A 20,239-nucleotide genomic window follows, 5' to 3' on the forward strand; every position below is an offset into this window, starting at 1 on the left:
AAAGAGCTCCTTACAGATATCGTAACTAGGGCCCATTACTTTGCAGAAAAAGAGTGAGTGATATTGTTAGGGAGGAAGGAAGGCAAAGTGAACTACAATAGGCATGATCTGTTATTTTTCTAGGAGCTGGCAGGGGCAATGCTTGCATTCAGGACTTAATATAGCTACATAGTACTTCTGCTTTCAAACCCTACAATACCAATGGGGCTGCCTATTTCTGCTCATCTTTAACGCTGATGAAAGAAGCACATGATTTGATCGCTAGGAGAGACAAGGAATAACTGCGGATCCAAGCCCTAGAAACCACTCCTTATTGTCCTGTCCACTGGTGTGGAAAAGGATGAGCCGCAGAAGCAGAGTAGAGGCGCCCTCAGCAACTGAGATTGAGCAAGCCAAAATAGTGGCGGTCAAACAGATACAGTACCTGACCAGGCCAGAGAAAGCAGAGACTTACCGCAACTCTCCTAAAAAAGAGAAAATGGCAGAGGATACGCACAGCGATTGAGAGGGTGACTATGCATCTATTTAGTACATGGATTCCAAAGTAGCAATGGCTGGTGGGGCTACCTGTACGGAATGATACATATGAGGGACCGTGGGATTTAGGAAAATACAAAATGGGCACAATCTTCTGGACAGATTCCAGAACTTTGTTTCTATTCATTGTTCGGTACTACTCGTTTGGGTCTTCACTATTTGGTTTGAATAGACGTAGTTGAGGGCTTATTTTTGTTTAACACCATATTCGGACCAATCAATGAACAGATGCATCTAAAATCTAGAGAGTTAGGGCTAGGAAGTAGAAAGGTGAAGCCACATAGAGCCTAAAAGCACACAAAACATATCCTTTGCAGCGGTGAAGCTAATTAGCCCAAATATTCAGTGTCTTGACACTGAAGCTAAGTATGTAGCCATCAAGCTGAAAAGCATGTAGAAATCATTTAGATGCTATAGGAAGCACACCTAACCTATGTAGGCAAGACTGTCGCAGAATGTGATCAAGATGGTTCTACGTACATCACTTTTCATTAAACTAAAGTAAAAAAACAGGGCTAGCCATTCTGTGTGCAGAAAATGCAAGTCCTGTTATCAAAATATTAAGGGCTTTGTAAGGCAGATTCCTATGCTTAATAATGTGTTGTGTAGCCATTTTAGCTATAGTTTTATACATGTTATTCTAACACACTAGGCCTGCCGCTGTGCTCATTAACCTAGAAATATTTTATTCAGCTTTGTTTTTATTATTTTAACAATAGCCACATTTGCAGTCTTGTTTTATTTTCTCTATCTAGCTGTTCTTTGCCTAGCCCAGCATTGCGTTTTTAAACAAGACATTTCTTTCACTCTGTGCTTTTATCAAGGCCGCAGTAAGATAGGTTGCCAGCAAAAGTGGTGCGCTTTGTCTCTAATGTTCACAGAAACATACATAGTCTTACATGGGCATCCTTTCTTGGAACATCAGCTGTTTTTTTATACTTTGACCCATGTACGTTAGAGGGGATATTCCAGCCAGATGACCACAACTGTATGCTGATTGATGAGTGCTTCGTTGCATCTGCTTATGTAGACTACAGGCCTCCTGCTCCGGTATGAGGGATGATATCTTCCCAGGGAAACCTGAAGGGTAGAATTAGAGCTTGACATGCTGTGCTCTAACATTGTCTAGGTAGGAACTATTGTAAAAAAACGTAGTGACAATATGGTAGTGTTATTTTTATGTTTTACTCTCCTTTTCACAATTTTAATCCTGTCGTGCTTCATCATCCTAGTTATTGCAGTACATGCTTTATTATCTAAGATGCAGCTGCTTCAATAAAACCTTATTGAACTATACTCTGCCTCTGATTGTCCTTGCATATGTGAGACTAATGTAACTGAAAGAAACGGATGAGATCTGAGTGACCACGATTTCCCTGAGGAGTCATTTGTGTCATGCGCTCGGTTGCCCAGTCATCCCTGCTCTTGGGTCGGGATGAGGCACTGCTAGCTAGCCGGAACAAAACCCGGATTAGGCCGACAGGTGTCACCTGGTGTGGGTTCAGACTCAGTCCCCTGCAGTACAAGTGATTCTGCCACCCAAATCCAGTAGTCTCAATAGGATAATGAGAACCTATGCAACACATGTAAGTAGAGGAAGGGCCCATTCTAGTAGCATCGCTATATGTCCCTAACAATAATCAGGAATCCTTTTTAAACTTGACATACCAGGATTAGTCAAGACTGCAATAATAATAGGAGGATCTCTAAGTGTGGTAATGGAGATAGCATCAAATGCAAAGAGGGATGGTCAGAGAATTAACGGCATGCTGTCCCAGCCGTTTAAAGACTGATCGTCAACAGTGGAAATGTGCACCCTTTGCTACAATAGGTTACTCCTTTTCCTCAGCAGAACATCACTTATATGGTAGACTAGATCACCTATTAGCGGGGAAGAGTCTTAGAACATGCATGATGGGAGCTGAGATTGGTCAAGTATCAATATCTGATCACACCCCATCTCAGAGTTCCCTCACTCCCAGATTTAGGACATTGTGTTTGAGGCAGTCACTGGTCCCACACAACATGAAATCCCTGTAGTGCACCCTAGGGGCTTTTGCTCACTGCTTCCCGCTATCGAGCACCTCAGCAGGTGCTTGTTGCCGGAGCGTCTCGCTGCATTCAGCACAGGGGGCCTGTAAAAAAGGATCATAGGCTGGGATGCCGATGCCTCGAGGTTATCAGGCCCCGCAGTTTGCTTCATCAGATTCCAATCAGCCGTGGGCCTCTCATCGCCTCTCAGGAGGTCTTTCGCTCCAGTCTGCTCGACCTCGTCGCAGCCGGCCCATTGGCTTTCTGCACCGTGGCCGGGGCGGGAACAGGTCTCACTGGCCATCCGGCAGCTGTCACTTCCCCTTAGGTGCTAGGCCCCTGGTCACACTGCTGTGGCAACATCTTGGTGTCCTCACTGTCGCGTCACTTGGCTGAACACGGAGGCCTCCAGGCATTAACTCACCTCTGCTGCCCCTCAGATCTCAGGAGAGACTGCTATTTTAGGCCGTCCATGCAGCAGAAGCTTCCTCTCTATGGGCTCACAACTGCCCACTGCTCATCTTGTCCGCCGGGTTACTCCTCAGCTGGGGGATCACAATAACCACACGGCAGGGGAGGGAGTGCAGAACAAATGCCAGGCAGTGGATTGTAGAGGGAGCCAGAAGCAGCTCTAACTTGTGCCCACCATCTTTGCTGCCTTAGCCATGAGCTCTGAAATTGTAATAAAGGTCTTACCACACTTCCATCCCCATTCACACTCATTTGCACTAACCCAGACTTCACCCAATGTGGGAGGAGAACTTTCAAACAATGGCAAGCAAACAAGTGCACAATGGTGGGCTCCTTGCTTAAGGGAGGAAACATGAAATCCTTCAAGTATCTCAAGAAGGAATATAGATTAGCAGGAAAGATTTAGATAGCCCTGGGATATGTCACTAGGTGCAGCCAGTAAAGAAAAGGGGGTCCTCTAGGACCTTACGAACTTTGAAAAGCCAATGTTGAAAGGGGACTTTAATAAACACTTGATTTCTTCCATTTACAAACTCATGATCAGTAGCCAGCATATGGAGAAAACAACAGGCCAGATGAAATGAGAGAGGTTTTTAAGCCTGGTGCTCACAGATGAAGAATGATCTTACATACTCAGTAGAATACATAAAGCAATACCGAACGCCAAACTAAGGGCCAGTTTATGTAAAATAACAATGTATAGGCATCAAACGCCACCCATCCAAAATTCAAGAATGGGAGTAGAGTAAACATCAGTATTGCTGGAGGGGATGCAAAGAAGAAGGCACATTGGTTCTCCTCCTACTGGATTCTAGCAAACTAACTACCTTTTGGTCGACAGTGCTGATATTAATAGAGGAGATGCTCTAGATTAATATCCGCAAAGACACAAGAGTAAGATTACTGGGCACACCTTTTACGACAGTGCGGTGCAGCACCGCAGACTGTTTTAGCTCTCTGGGGTAAGACAAGGGTTTCAACATTGCAAGGTTGGATTTTTAAAATATGGATAGACCTTTTTAGCCATGAAATATATTTCGCTCATTCTTGGTCTAATGAGAAGACATATTGAGCAGATTGGGCCCTTTTCTGGCATACCGAGGATTCTGAAATGCCCAGATGCTGGGGTTCTCCCATCCGGATTCTGAATACTCTCTGTCATGTTGCTTTTATCATGGGGTACTTGCTTTATTCAAGTACGGCCTAAGGCTGTCAATATTTCTACATATATAGGTCAAGCTATTACTTTATATGCTTCTAACCCTTCACCCTCACCCGATCAGTTGTTCTTGCTGAAGCGGTAAGGTTTATAAGATGGTGAGGATGACTTCTCACCTCAAGAAATAATGAAAACCCTTGTCAGAGTGAACCCTCAAAGTCACCGAATTAACCTAACCTCAACCCCCTGGTAGCTATGGCTCAGAGCAGACAAGTATTTATGCAGTTTCAAAATTAAATGCAAAACAATACAAATCTCAGACCACATTAGAAAAATGTAATAAACAAATTACAACAATCTAACCAATGACTTGAGCATGCAACATTTTAAGTAGAAATAGGGCCAGAAAGCACAAAGCGCCAAATATAGTCAAAGGTTGATAACCAGGGATGTAAGCACAATTTGAGGCTGTGCGTGGGCAGGGTACACTAACCAGTTTTTCCCTGGGCAAAGATTATTCATTCTGACTTAGGCCTGATTTAGATCTCAGCGGATGAAATACTCCGTCACAAACGTATCACGATCCTGATAGGAAATAATGGGATCATAATACAGCAAATGGGATCATAAAACAGCGGATGGGGTATCCATCACGTTTGTGATGGAGTCTTCCCCTCCTCGAATCCATCACATTTGTGACGGAGTATTCCCCTTCGTCAAGATCTAAATCAGGCCTTAAGGGCCTAATTTGGAGTTTGGCAGAGGGGGTTACTCTGTCACAAACATGACGGATATTGTGTCTGCTTTGGTCTTTTAAGTCCCAATCCAACACACAAGTGTACTTCTAAAGCCCTCCAGGACCTGAGGAGAGGCTATTAGAGACTCACATGGTGTCAGACAGAGGCCAGTATTAGGGTCAAATCTACGTCCATTTGCTACTGGTGAACTTGGCAGATGCAGGAGAGGCCTATTGTAGCTTGTTGTCTTCCTGTAGGCACACAGGAGGTCCATAATGTATCCCTTGGTGTCCACTTCTATGTCCTGGGTACAAGAGAGAGCAGGTCCATTACTTCATGCCTCCTCTCAGGTCACAAACAGGTCCAGTCCTCTTCTGTTGTTCCTCAGGTCCAGGAGTGTTCTGATGTGGGTGCATGGAGATGCCACACTTATGCCTGGCACAAGCTGCGGGTATGAATGATGCCTGGGCACGCCCTAACCAATGGGATACTAGGGCCAACCCCACCCAATTCTGTTTTTTTCAGGATGGCAAAAGTCTTCAGCCACAGTCAAATTGGGCTCTGAATGTTAGGGGTGTGTATAGGTAATGTGCTATGGTAATCCCAGTAATTTCCCACTTGTAACACTAAAATTCAGTTTGTGCAGCCACTTTACCCTCAATAAACCCAGAGACAACCATTTGGCAGTACAAAAGCAGGGTTTTCCAGCAGTTAGGTAGTGAGTACTCAGAATTGTCTTGGCATCCTGTTCTCTACCTTTCAAGTGGGTTATATGTAAACCCTGCAGATCTGTCAAGCTGTATTGTACACTCCAGCAGGATTTGACACTGTAATGACACTGTAATGTCAAAAGAAGATGCCTGCAACCTCCACCCTCCAAATTATGTGAGGCTCAGAGGAGACCTCATTCAGGTTAGCCTATTTGCACCTGGGAGGCATTTCACATTTTTCACTCCTGTTAAAATCCTAATCCCTGGCTGGATGAAGTTGGAGAGCAAATGCAGATCAGCCACCAGAAACACCAGGCAGGGAAAAGGTAAGTTTCTAAAAGTTACTTTTCCTTAATATTTATTAAAAGAAACAAGTTCACCAATGAATCAGATTTGTAATGACTATTAAAATAGGTGTTTAATTTTTTTCCCAGCTAGTTTCCTCCCTGACACACAGTATTTGGATCTTAATCTCTACTTGCATTTTGTGTGTGGGGCAGCTAGACCTGCCACCGTACAAAATAACTTTTGGGTGCTAGTCACTGTAAGGACACTTTAACAGTGAATTTTGACATGTTCTACTGTTAAATTCCATGCAAACAGCTATGTGGGCCACAAGGCCTATATAAGGCTGACTTATTAATATTTAGAAGGGAGATTTTTATCTTTCAAAATGGTTTATTTATTATTTTGACAGGTTACATTTCAATATTTACAGTGCTACAGTCAGACTACACTGGTAGACCAGAAGCCATGTTTTACCTTGCCATTTTAGTGGATAGCACAGTAGGTGATGTAGTCCACTAGTGACATTTAATTTACAGGTCCTGTGTACACTTGTCTAATATAGTAGAGACTTATAGGTAATTTACATATGCTAGTAAGGAGTATACCAATTTCATCATGTTGTAAGGAAGATCACAGGAAGGTACAGAGTTCTAAAGTCACTAAGAATATGGGGTCCAGCAACAGATGAAAAATTTGGGTTGACCATACAGATTTCCCACATGCCTGATTCCAGGACCTCTGAAAAGTTTCTAATATAGCACTATCTCACATGTCAGTAATGTGTCTTTCCTCTGTTTTGCATCTCCACAGTATATGCTACTTCAAAAGTCTACTCTGTGTTTCTAAAACAGTGCATGAAAATTTTGACCTTCACTTAGAAATTCCACCTTTCCCCTCTTTTTTTAATGTGAATGAACCTTTCCTTCCTTTTCATTCTCTGTATGTCTTGTATCTCGAAGAACAGCCTAGTCTCAGTCATGTGCATTTTTCTCTATTATTGCAATTTTGCAAATTGCACACCTCATCTCAAAGATCTCAGCCCGTCTTCATCGTACCCTGCAAACTAGCAATACCTAATCTCCTCTAGCTAATCCATGCTTCTCCAATGAGTAGCTCATGAGCTCCTGGTAGCTCTCCAACTACATGTGAGTAACTCCCCTGTGTGCATCCCAGCCTACAAAATTAGAAGCTTTTGTTTGGTTGATTTAACTCATATTTTCTGAAATATATTTAAAGCTGGAATTTGAATGATGAATCAGGCAGCATTGGAAGACTTATTAATTTTTTTTAAACTTGGTGCCAGTGGGCATTTCAGCTGCGACTGTTATATATTACACTGTGGAGGCATTCCACATTGATTAAGTCTTTGTTTTTACATTACTCTTGGCAGTCCTGCACTGAGGTGACCACAGCTGGTAATCTTGCATAGAGTGGCCTCTAGTAAATATCTTGTCTGATTTGTACAACACTAATTATATTAGTAGCTCAGAATGTCTTTTATTTAACATAGGTAGCTCTTATTAGTGAACAAGCTGGAGATCTCTTAGCTAATCCCTTCAAACATCTGCATGAACACACATACCACCAGTCCACACTAATAATTGCACTTGAGTCCTATGAATTTCATCCCACACAAAGACGCTGGAGTAAATCTTGGTTTCCGAAGCAGTTTTCTGCCTGGCGTAAACTGTGTTAATACCTAGCCAGGGATAATATGTGCTATACCCAGGCTAAAGACTTTTGAGAACTAATCTGTCACAAATATCTCGAAGTACAGCATGCAATCCAGCATGAAAACTCTCAGCTGTAAGATGCAATGAGGTATTTTGTTCTATTCAGTGGTCAGTCGTAGAAAGGCCTACATATTGGAGTTGTCACACTAGCAGAGCAACTGTAGAGAAAAGAACAATCAGTCCTGTGGGGCAGTGTGGGCGGGTCAGTGTTAGGGGGTGGTTCTAGACGTTTTGTCAGAGTTGTTATTTTTTCTTTGGTTCTCTTTGCCAACCAATTGTTGAAGTTTATGGTATGTGTAGTAATAATACACAGGCAAATAGAAAATGTGCCATCTAGAGCACACAGAACCACCTGCATGTGACCCAACCCAGTGATTGGGTCCTGTCATTTTAATTATCAAAGATCATTGGTAAAGTTACCTACAAATGGACTAAAGTAAGATGATTTATTTCATACACCTTGCACTCAAACTGATTGTCTGCTTGTCAATTTTTGGAATTCTTATTGGCCTAGCAATGCATCCTCAAGTTAATGTAACTCCTTATACAGCAATACCTTATCACCCTTTCCATTAAAAGCTGCCCCATTTAGGAGAATAGGATCAATTTACTGTCTTCCCCTCCTTAATAGGCATTCAATATCCCAATTAAGCATAACAAAGCCAACTGGTCTGGTTTGTATGAGGTAAATTAGGCAGGCTTATCCTTGCACGAATGCAGAAGTATTGGCAATGTTCATAATCAACTCCTCCTTCAACTCCGCCACCTACCCAGACCCCTGGAAGCACGCGGAAATCATTGCTCTCCTAAAAAAAAAAAACAAAGCCGACCCAGAGATCCTCTCCAACTATCGCCCCATCTCCCTCCTCCCCTTCCCTGCCAAGGTCGCTGAGAAACTAGTCAACACCCACCTATCCCACCACCTCGAAGAAAACAACACTGTTGACCCCTCACAATCCGGGTTCCGCAAGAACCACAGCACGGAAACCGCCCTCATCGCATGCACTGACGACATTAGGACCAAAGTCGACAAAGGCGAGACCGTCAAACTCATCCTCCTAGACCTCTCCGCAGCCTTTGACACTGTCTGCCACCACACACTCCGCACACGCCTCCACAACATAGGAATTCGCCACAAAGCCTTAGACTGGCTCACCTCCTTCCTCACTGACCGGACCCAGAGAGTCCGCCTCCCACCTTTCCACTCCACCACCACCAAGATCATCTGCCGAGTCCCCCAAGGGTCCTCTCTCAGTCCCACACTCTTCAACATTTACATGATCCCCCTAGCCACCATCCTCCGATCACATGGAATCACTATCCTCGCCTACGCAGATGACACCCAACTCATCCTCTCCCTCACCCGCAACCCCACCACCGCCAAAACCAACCTACACGCAGCTCTCCTCGACACCGCCAACTGGATGACAACTAACCACCTCAAGCTGAACTCCAACAAAACAGAGATCATCATCTTCGGCCCCAACAAAACCATATGGGACGACTCCTGGTGGCCCACCGCCCTAGGACCCGCACCCACCCCAGCAAACCACGCACGCAACCTCGGCATCATCCTGGACCCCTCCCTCTCCATGACACAGCAAATCAATGCTCTTACCTCCTCCTGCTTCCTCACACTCCGCACTCTAAAAAAAATCCTTCAAATGGATTCCCCCAGAGACCAGGAAGACAGTCACCCATGCGCTCAGCAGCAGCAGACTAGACTACGGTAACGCCCTCTACGCCGGCACCATACTCAAACTCACACGCAAACTCCAGAGAATCCAGAACACAGCCGCGTGCCTCGTCCTTGGCCTCCCCCGCCACGAACAAATCTCACCACACCTCAAAACCCTTCACTGGCCCCCCATAAACAAGAGAATCACATTCAAGATCCTCATCCAGGCACACAAATCCCTCCACAACACCGGCCCGACATACCTTAACGAAAGAGTGAACTTTCACACTCCCACCCGCATCCTCCGATCAGCCAACCTCGCCCTAGCCACAGTCCCCCGCATCCAACGCACTACCACAGGAGGCAGGTCCTTCTCCTACCTTGCCCCCAAAACCTGGAACTCCCTCCCCACCAACCTCCGCAAAACCAAAGAACTCCTGCTCTTCAGAAAGAACCTCAAAACATGGTTGTTCGAACAGTGACCCGCCTCCCCCCCCCCCCCCAGAGTGCCTTGAGACCCTCACAGGTGAGTAGCGCGCTTTATAAAATATTTTGATTGATTGATTGAGTGGTGTGGTGGTAATGATAATTGTCGTGGTGTCAATTATATTGGTGATAGTAATGCTTGTGCTAGTTGTGATTATTGTTGTAATGGTGGAGGTGGTGGTTATATTAGTGATAAAGTTGGTGGTAGTGATTTTGGTGATGATGGTAATGGCTTTCATTCAAATCCTTACAAAAACAGTTAAGGCAGACTATTGCAGTAAATCTATAAAGGTTTGTTTTTTGTATGAGTACTGGAGATAAAGAATAGAATGTCTTTTGTATGAGTACTGGAGATAAAGAATAGAATGTGTGACGATTGAGTGTATTTCAATTTATTTTTTAGTTGAGAATTTCATAGCTAGCATGAGGTGAGAGAGTAAGACTCCTGTAGGTTGAGCCAAAGCTCACTTCATGTATAGTTAAAGAATTGTTCAAATGTATTTTGCAGACAGCTGTGTTGTCAAGCCAGATCTAAAAAGTATTACATTCAGATCACACAGATGAGTTTTATGTCTTAAGAATATTGCTATGATAATGCAGAACTAAAGAGTAATCAGCATTATATAACCGGTACGGTGCCTTGGACGAGGTGATCTCGCCCAAGGCACCGGTTCCCGGGTGCCTTGGACGAGATCACCTCGTCCTGCATCCGGAAACCAGGGGGAGCGCTAGCGTCCCCCCATGGGCTCCCCACTCACACCCCCCAGTCGTGGTTGGAAGAGGAATCCCTTCCCCTTCAACCCCGACCCCCACCCCCCCTGAGACGTCAGCGCGCATCGCGCGCTGACAATCACAGAGGCCTCTTGAGCTTCCAGCGCGATCTTTGCATTTCTCTTCCGATCACGTGGAGGAGGCCGGAGAGGCTTCAAAGGGAAGGAAATGAACTTCCTTCCCTTTGAAGTCTCTCTCAGCGTATCAAATGCCAGATTGTAAAGCAATCTGTCTTTTGAAACACCCACTAGACACCAGGGATTTATTTTCTATGTGGATATTGGCATAAGTGGCATACTATTCCAGAAAGATGCCACTTTTCCTAAATAAGGGAACATACACCTAATGGAAATGGTGATGAAAATAGACTTCTGTGTGCCTCAGGGGCTAGATGTAGGCTGGTCTTGGCACCCATAGAGTCCTGAGCCAGGCATAGCCAGTGCCTGCTCACCAGATGTGTTGGTAGGAAAGTGCATTAGCAATACCACAAATCCAGGTGAAGATCTTAGCTGCTTCAGTTGCTCTGGCTAGATGAGATGCATATAACGCATTGCGTCTGTAAATTTTAGGGAAGACTTATTAGTTTCAAATGAGTTGCTTCAGTCAGCTGGATCATGAAAAGATCTTGCTACCAAGCCGGGGGCATATTCCTCTACTGAAAGAGTAGTTCAGCCACCCCTACTTCTGGTCGGTGACATTGTGAAAATTCTACAGCACTATAGATGTGCAGAATCCTGCTGACATCTGACAAATCACAAGTCAGTGGCTCAAGGAGGGAATCAGTGAGCGAGTGCATACTTTTAACCACTTTGCCAAGAATAATCTAGGTGCTAGGACTAAGAAAAATGGCCTAACCAAAAGACTAAATCAATAGAACCATATTAGCAAAAGAGGCGGCTCATTATTGCCTTGCACAAGATAGATTAGCTCTCAAGAAAACCAAGAGACAGCTGGCTCCAGAGCTGCAGGTTTAAAACAGGGAAAATTCTGCCTCCCAGTCGTGCATGCGGAAAGTATAGAACAGAAAAGAAAAGGACGAACCAGGCACTTTGGCATGTCTACAGGTTCATCCTATTTTGTAAAAGACCTAAGGCATGACAGAAAGTGCCTGAACTATATACCTTGGGCCACTGGGAGGTTCTGCAGCTCACTGTGGGCCTCATACACATGGTCCTGAGATTATATAAAAGGTTTAATCAGTATGTTTTGTTCAGCTTGCAGCTTCTGGATCAAGAAACTAGAAGGCCCAGATAGCTTGAGATGCCATAATCATATATTGAGAGGGATTGTAACTTCCACTACTGATGAGTGCAGGTGTTGGAGATTAAAAGTATGATTTTTTCTGAAGACTCTCATTTGATGGATATAATAGGCCACTACAAATGTATCTTTGTCTCCAGCTTGAGGTCCTAGGTCAATTGAAGTAATTTGGTGTCTTAACATTAACTTGTTCCTCTTAAGTTAAGAAGGTTCATCCTTAAATCTTGTCCTGTTTTCTGTGTGCTTTCATTAAACACACACCTTAAACTTGAGGCCTTTTTCAACTGGCAATGGCCATTTTGGGTGGTGAAGCTAGGTGAAAGTCAGCAACAGAGGAAAGGAGGGAAAGAATTTCATTGTCCTTATGAAAAACCTATCCTTAAATAGAAAGGGATGGGAATTATCGACCCTGAACTCACTAGGGAACTCCAGTATTACATGGAGCACTACAATAAGTGAGAGGTAAGCTGTTAGATCCATGATGGACATAGGACAGTAGAAAAAGAAACCCTTCACCATGCACATGGTGTCCCAAATACACACTGGCTCTACGACTGAATCTTGAGGACCTACCCCACAGCACCTTGGAAGCCTATGGGTGAGTAGCGCACTTTAAAAAATGCTGATTGATTGATGTATGATGACTTATTGAATACAGATACCTAAGAGGACATAAAAGGCACTTTCATTCATGAGTGAGTCCTTTTGGCAAAGCCAGTGCTTGTTGTGTATGGTTTGTAGTTTGTTTTTGGCGTTACACCAGTTTTTGTGTGGTCTATGGTTTGATTGTGTTGCAGACAAAAGATATTAGGCAGAGGGCAGTGTCACTTTAGAACATGAATATATGCAGGAATACGAAGATAAAACCATACATGATTATCAAGTACTTTTGACTATAACTATAATATTTCAGGAGTGTGGATTACTGAGTGCCCCAGCAAAGATGATCTATCCCAAACCTAAACCGTCATACTATTGAGACAGCATCATTTGCCTTGACATGAATGAATTTGCTCTTGGCAATACACAAGATTTGTCTATTGATGGAATGTTAAGTCCTGCGATTTCCGAAGCAGTATGATGTTTCTGATGGAGGTCTGATTGCATTACAGCTTAGCACATTGAACACTAAAAAAAGCTGTGATGTGATCTAAAACCGCTAAAAATATTGTATCTCTGGTGACCTATTTTTGAGACATGCATGTGTGTTGACAAACACTCGAAGCGCTTAAAGCAGTACTTGATGCCGGCTTCTCCTTTCAAGAGCTTTGTGTCTTTAAGAGTCCGGTCCTGTATGCTTTGGATTCTGTTACGTAACCCGTATAATTTATTGGTGACTTTTGGTTTTCTCATTAACGTTCACTTAATGTATCAGCGACGGATGTTTGGCCTTCTATCAGACAATTGCCTAAAAATCTTGAAATGCAGGGCCCATATTATACGTCGGACATTTCCTGTATGCATGGCAGTGTACCATTAAAATGTCGCCCCCAGTCCGGAGCCAAACCGTGTCTCTGATTACAAAAATGTGCTGCTGTCAGTGCAGGTAAAAACTGGTGCTTGCAATGAGAACAGCTCATGTGTGGCTGGCCGTGTGAAACTGCTGGTCTACCTTTCATTGCAAGTGATAGACCCCACCACAGTTTTAAGAGGGGCATGGATCCAACAGCAGGTCGGCACTCTGTATGATTACACCTGCCGGTGAGGGGGTGCCAGAGGAGTCCTTGGTACCCGTATGTCACAGTCTCAGGGTGCATCTTTAGGGTGCGCACTGACTTTGTGCCATTTCATACGTGGTGCAAGATCATTGCATCTCCTGACATGCCTCGGAGATTGCTGTGTAATATGACATGGGTGCAAGTCTTTCCCTCACTTGCATGGAGCCATGCAAAGAATACATTTTCTCCATGGGATTGTGTCCCCGCACATTTTGTGTAGGTCTGATCCATAATACAGAGAGGGTGCCCAACCATCGGCAGTGCCTTCTGTAATAGCAAGGTTCCCCTGCACCTAAAAAGCCTCGGGGTACTTTGTAAGACTGTTTAAGATGCATTTGTGAATATACCTTCTTTAGATTACCTTTCAGATCTGCATATGAATTGATGAGTTGTTGTGGAAGGATAATAAATTAGTGTGTTGTAGCAACTTTAGATCTGGTCACTTTGTTCAGGACATTAGTTTGTGCTGGAGACAATTGGTTCATGAATTTGACACACCGATGATACAACACAGTACTATTCATTGTCCTGGCATAGCCTCAAAGATGTTTCGAGCAATGCAAAGATAGTTGTGGTTTAATACCCTAAGTTTATATCACAGGACATACACTGGAATACCTAAAAAGCAGTGGTATCAGGAGAAACGAATTGCCACAGAAGTAATTCATAGAAGGATTTTAAAGAAGTAAATTAAGTAATCTTATTTCATTTTAGAGAACTGCGGCAGAACGTTCACAGCTAATTGTTACTTTGCGGGATAAGATTAAAGCCTTTTAAAATTACAATGGCCTTTAAGCAGCCCAAACACCGTTTTCCAAGACAGTGGAAAATAGGCCAACAATCTCACTAGCAGCTATTTGTGACATATTAGATAAAGACTGTGTAATTATGTAGCCCTTTAATTATAAAAGCGCAATTTGGATCACTTAGAAACACAACTAACAGCAAACACAGATCTAGATACAATCAATTCTGTACCAAAACTTTATGACTGGCTACAGGAAGCTTTCGATGTCCTAATACCACTCAGAAAAACTAAACATGACAAAAGAAAACCAACACCTTGGAGAAACACAGAACTTAAAAAGATAAAGCAACAAATCAGAAAGTTGCAGCGGACCTGGCTCAAAACAAACAACAGTCAAGACAAACTGCAGCTACACAAACTTAACAGGATATACAAATCATCAATCAAAAAAGCTAAAAAAAGATACTACTCAGACCGAATTCTAAATGCTCAATCTACAACCAAGGAATTTTATAAAATTCTCAATTAATTTCGAAAAACCACATGCATGGAAGGAAGTCATCCCACCACTCAAGATTTCACAAACAAATTGGCAACTCACTACACAACCAAGGCAGACACATTGGACTCCTATTTAAAACAGAAGAAAACCATCAGCACCAGCCCCTTTACTAAAATACCCTTTAAGAATAAACCATCCCAACCTCTACAGTCTTTCAAACAAATATCCCAGGATGAATTTATGGATTTGGTCAAAGCAAGCAGACCTTCTGGTTGCCCTTCTGACCCTTGCCCACCACAAACCTTCAAGAACATCCTGCTATCTACTTCTGCTGCCACACCTGTAAGAAGAATCATCAACAACTCTTTAACTTCAGGAACTTTTCCTACAGACCTGAAAAAGGCATACATACGACCATTATTAAAGAAAACAAACCTAGACCCGCAAGACCCCAACAACTACAGACCTATCACAAATGGACCTTTCCTGGGCAAATTGATAGAAAGAGCAGCATTTTCCCAGATGTGACAATTCATTGAAGACAATTCTATACTTTCAGACTTCCAAACTGGATTCCGCCCAGGAAGAAGCACTGAATCGGCACTCATGGCAATCTGGGACGATCTTAAAAACACAGTCGACCGAAATGGAGTTGCTGCACTACTTCTCTTGGACCTCTCAGCTGCCTTCGATACGGTTGACCATGACACCCTAACTCAAAGACTCCACGAAGCCGGCATACAAGGGATTGCTCTCGACTGGATTACTTCCTATCTCCAAAAAAGAGCGAATATCATCCACTCGCCCCCCTTCTCGTCCGAACCCTACTTCACAAAAACAGGGGTCCCCCAAGGGTCAATCATCTCACCTTTGCTTTTTAACATCTACATGATATCTTTACCAGAACTGATCAATGATTTCCATCTCACATGCTACAACTATGCAGATGACACACAAATACTACTTCAATTAAATGCCCCAAAAACATTGAAAACTCACAAATCTTCAGTTGCCTCAGAGCCGTTGATCAGTGGATGACATGGAGCCATCTCAAACTAAATACCTCCAAAACAGAAATACTCATATGTGGTGACTGGAAAAATTATGACCCTCTGTGCGTCTGGCCTGAAGATCTCGGACCACCTCCTCAATTATCCAAGGAAGTGAAAAACCTAGGAATCACCATGGATTCCAAGCTAACTATGAATACCCAAGTAGACAAATTAGCACGCACAAGTTTCATCACCTTAAAGACTTTACAACGCATCTTCCCCCACCTCGGATTTCCACACAAGGTGCAAGCTACTATCTCACTTGTATTATCCAAACTGGATTATGCCAATAGCCTCTACCATGGATCATCTCTATCTGTTATGAAAAAACTACAACGTATCCAGAATTCCGCAGCCAGGCTACTACTACATATAAAGCCGCAAGCCCACATCTCCCCTGCCTTGAGAGCACTACACTGGTTACCCGTTGCCAGAAGATGCACTTTCAAGCTGCTTTGTATCACCCACAAAGCTATACATGGAACAGGACTGCTTTTTATCAGAAAGAAATTACCAAATACATCCAACAAAGAACCCTCCGCTCAAGACTGGCACCCCGCCTTAGAACACCACCATACAAGAAAAAGACTGTAGGTGGTACATCCTTCTCCGTCCAAGCAGCCAAACTATGGAATTCATTACCCCCAACTATAAGAGCCACAGATAACTTTCTTGTTTTCAGAAAACTACTCAAGAGTTGGCTCTTTCCTTCATAACCACCTTTTTCAAACAACTATGAACTGCATATGCCTATGTGAATAAATATTTTTTTCAGATTATATGTATATTTCTATTTATTTATAGTTTCTTTGGAAAATATGTATTGCTACTGTCATAACAATAAAATACACACACACTCTTTTAAACCTGTCTGACTAAGTATTTTTTACCCATGATTCTAATTATGTATTGTATGTGCATGTATTCATGTGTGTGTGTATAAATATATATATATATATATATATATATATATATATATATATATATGTGTATGTATGTGTATATGTTGTTTCTGTGCTTGGCATGTTTTTGGATCATTGCATGGCTCCTGGTTTTTGGGTTGTTATACTAGATATCTATGAATTTCTGCTCTCATTTTTCATCACTCTTATGTCATGTCTCTATCAAACTATCCTCCATTCTCACTCTGACTCATCCCAAATCCCTTCGACCACTTTCATCTCCTAAATATCTCTGCCTAAACTCTTCCCTCCACCTCCACATCTAACTCACCAAACCTCACTCTACCTCTGTGACCTCCCACACAACCCTACTAAATTCTCCTGCATTCATCTCACCCTGCTACTATGCTCTCCCTAACCCTTCCAAATACTCTTCCCCCCTCCACCCCCCTTTATTCATCCCAAGCCTTTGGATTGAGTAAATGAAAGATATACTCCCAATTAACACTTCTGGATTTCTTTCCTCCTCCACCCCTCCATTACTCCAGTCAATCTATCTAACAAACTCTCATATCCGTGGCTCAAATTAACTCATAATAATACTAAAACTGTACTCATTATTAAATGATACTAATCCATCACTAATTCTAGTTGGGTTCCAGAGTAGCGTGCTACTCATCGAAAAGCGCTTCGTCGCCTCGTCAGGGGTAGTAAGCGCTATATAAATACGATTACAATACAATACAATAAGGGAGCGATCCCTTGGGCAAGGGTTGCTCCCAGGGGGGCATTTTTTTTTAAGGCCTTTTCTGCCCCCCCTGAGGGCAGATCGGCTTATTATAAGGCCGATCTGCCCCCGTGGGGGGGGGGGGGGCAGAAACCTCTAGGCACCAGGGATAAAAAAAAATTGGTTTTGTTTTTGTTTTTAGAGGTGGGGAGCGACCCCTTAGGCAAGGGTCGCTCCCCTAGGGGGCAAATTATATTTAGGCCATTTCTGCCCCCCTTGGGGGCAGATTGGCCTATTTTTATGAGGCCAATCTGCCCCCAAGGGGGACAGAAACCACTAGACACCAGGGATTTTTTTTTTTCTTTGTGAATTTCACGCAAGGGGAGCGACCCCTTAGGCAAGGGTCGTTCCCCTAGGGGGCAAATTTATTTTAGGCCATTTCTGCCCAGCCTATTTTAATTAGGCCGATCTGCCCCAAAGGGGGGCAGAAACCACTAGGCGCCGGGGATTTTTTGTTGTTGTTGTTGTTTTACAGATGGTGAGCGGCCCCTTAGGCAAGGGTCGCTCCCCTGGAGGGGCAAATTGTATTTAGGCCATTTCTGCCGCCTTTAGGGGCAGATCAGCCGATTTTAAGTCAATCTGGCCCCAAAGGGGGCAAAAACCACTAGGCACCGTTTTTTTTTTTTTCGCCAATGTCACGCAAAGGGGGAGACCCCGTAGGCAAGGGTCGCTCCCCGGGGGTGGGGGACAAATTTATTTTAGGCACCAGGGCTAATTTTTTTGTGTGTTTGTTTTTTTAGAGATGGGGAGCAACCCATTAGGCAAGTGTCGCTCCCCTGGGGGGCAAATTGTATTTAGACCATTTCTGCCCCCCTTGGGGGCAGATCAGCCGATTTTAGGTCAATCTGCCCCCAAGGGGGCAGAAACAACTAGGCACCAGCAATTTTTTTTTTTTTCGCCAATGTCACGCAAGGGGAGCGACCCTGTAGGCAAGTGTCGCTCCCTGGGGGAGCATGGGGGGTCAAATTTATTTTAGGCCATTTCTGCTCCCCTGGGGGAAGATCGGCCTATTGTTATTAGGCCGATCTGCCCCCGGGGGGGCAGAAACCTCTAGGCGCCAGGATTAATGTTTTTTTTTTTTTTTTTTTTTTAGAGATGGGGAGCGACCCATTAGGCAAGGGTCACTCCCCTGGGGGGCAAATTGTATTTAGACCATTTCTGCCCCCCTTGGGGGCAGATCGGCCGATTTTAGGTCAATCTGCCCCCAGGGGGGCAGAAACAACTAGGCTCCGGGATTTTTTTTCCCGCCAATGTCACGCAAGGGGAGCGACCCCGTAGGCAAGGGTCGCTCCCGGGGGGCAAATTTATTTTAGGCCATTTCTGCCCCCCCTGGGGGCAGGTCGGCCTATTGTTATTAGGCCGATCTGCACCCAGGGGGGGCAGAAACCTCTAGACGCCAAGGCAAATTTTTTTGTTTGTGTTTTTTTTTTTATTTTTGTCTTTTTAGAGATGGGGAGCGACCCATTAGGCAAGGGTCGCTCCCCTGGGGGGCAAATTGTATGTGGACCATTTCTGCCCCCCTTGGGGGCAGATCGGCCAATTTTTGTTAGGCCAATCTGCCCCCATGGGGGCAGAAACCACTTAGGCACCAGGGATTGGTGTGTGTGTATGTGTGTGTTTTCTTTAGGGAGGCAGCCCCTTGGGTAAGGGTCGCTCCCCATGGGAGCACATTACTGTTGGCCATATCGATGGGCCTATTTTTGGAAGCCCCATCTGCCCCAAGGGGGGTGGGGGGCAGAAAGCCCACCAGAGGCCAGGGAAGTTTTTTTTCCAAAAATAAGAGGGTGGGGGTATGGCCATACCCCCACCCCCAAATAAATGGGGCCAAAGTTGTTCTGCCCACTAGTGGGCAGATGGGGCAATTACCCCTGATCCACACCCGGGGGCAGAAAGTCTACTAGATGCTAGGGAATTTAAAAAAACAAAAAATATTGGGGTGGTGGCTACCAACCAGTATGGACCTGGTTACGCCCCCACCTCAACTGAAGGGGGAAACAGTCTTTCAGCTCTCCCCCGCACTCTAAAACATCTTATCCCACAGCAAGCAAGAAGGCATTTGATTATTTTGGGTTTTAGTTTTACATTTGGGCCATGAGAACTTGGCTTACTCTCAAAATCGTCCCACTTGGAATGGTGAGGGCTGCACTTTATGGACTTTGGGACGCTGCCATGTAGGAAAATCCACAAGACCTAGACACATCTGAAAACTAAACATCTGAGTGATTCCAGACTGGTGTGTTTCACATGCACCCCGCACCAATTTTGTACCCACAATCCCCTGCAAACCTCCAACTTTGCTGGAAATCACAAATTTTTTCCATGTTTTTGTGATGGAACCTTCCGGAATCTGCAGAAATCCACAAAATTCCTACCACCCAGCATTGTCTCATCTATACCGATAAAAATTCTGCTGCACTTGTCAGCCTAAAAATCTTTTTTGCAAACTGCCCTTTTGGACCCCCTTTGTTCCCCCTCAATATCAACATTTTTTGGCTCTTCCCTTTCACAAGCTCTTGGCCCACCTACATTGAGGTATCATTTTTACCGGGAGACTGAGGGGATCATTGGGTGGTATGAAATGTGTCCCAGTGCGGTGATCCCACACAGAAATGTGGGAAAATTAGATTTTTTAGCTAACTTTGAGGTTTGCTGAGGATTCTGGGTAAGAA

The 20,239-nt window shown here is 44.1% G+C and overlaps 1 protein-coding gene across 2 annotated transcripts in view; it reads left to right on the top strand.

Annotated features, from left to right (window-relative positions):
- Window positions 1–20,239, top strand: part of TASP1 (taspase 1) — a 628,686-nt gene that overhangs the window by 139,004 nt on the left and 469,443 nt on the right. The window lies entirely within an intron of this gene.

This window comes from Pleurodeles waltl, chromosome 5, assembly GCF_031143425.1.
Source record: "Pleurodeles waltl isolate 20211129_DDA chromosome 5, aPleWal1.hap1.20221129, whole genome shotgun sequence".
NCBI classification, from domain to species: domain Eukaryota; kingdom Metazoa; phylum Chordata; class Amphibia; order Caudata; family Salamandridae; genus Pleurodeles; species Pleurodeles waltl.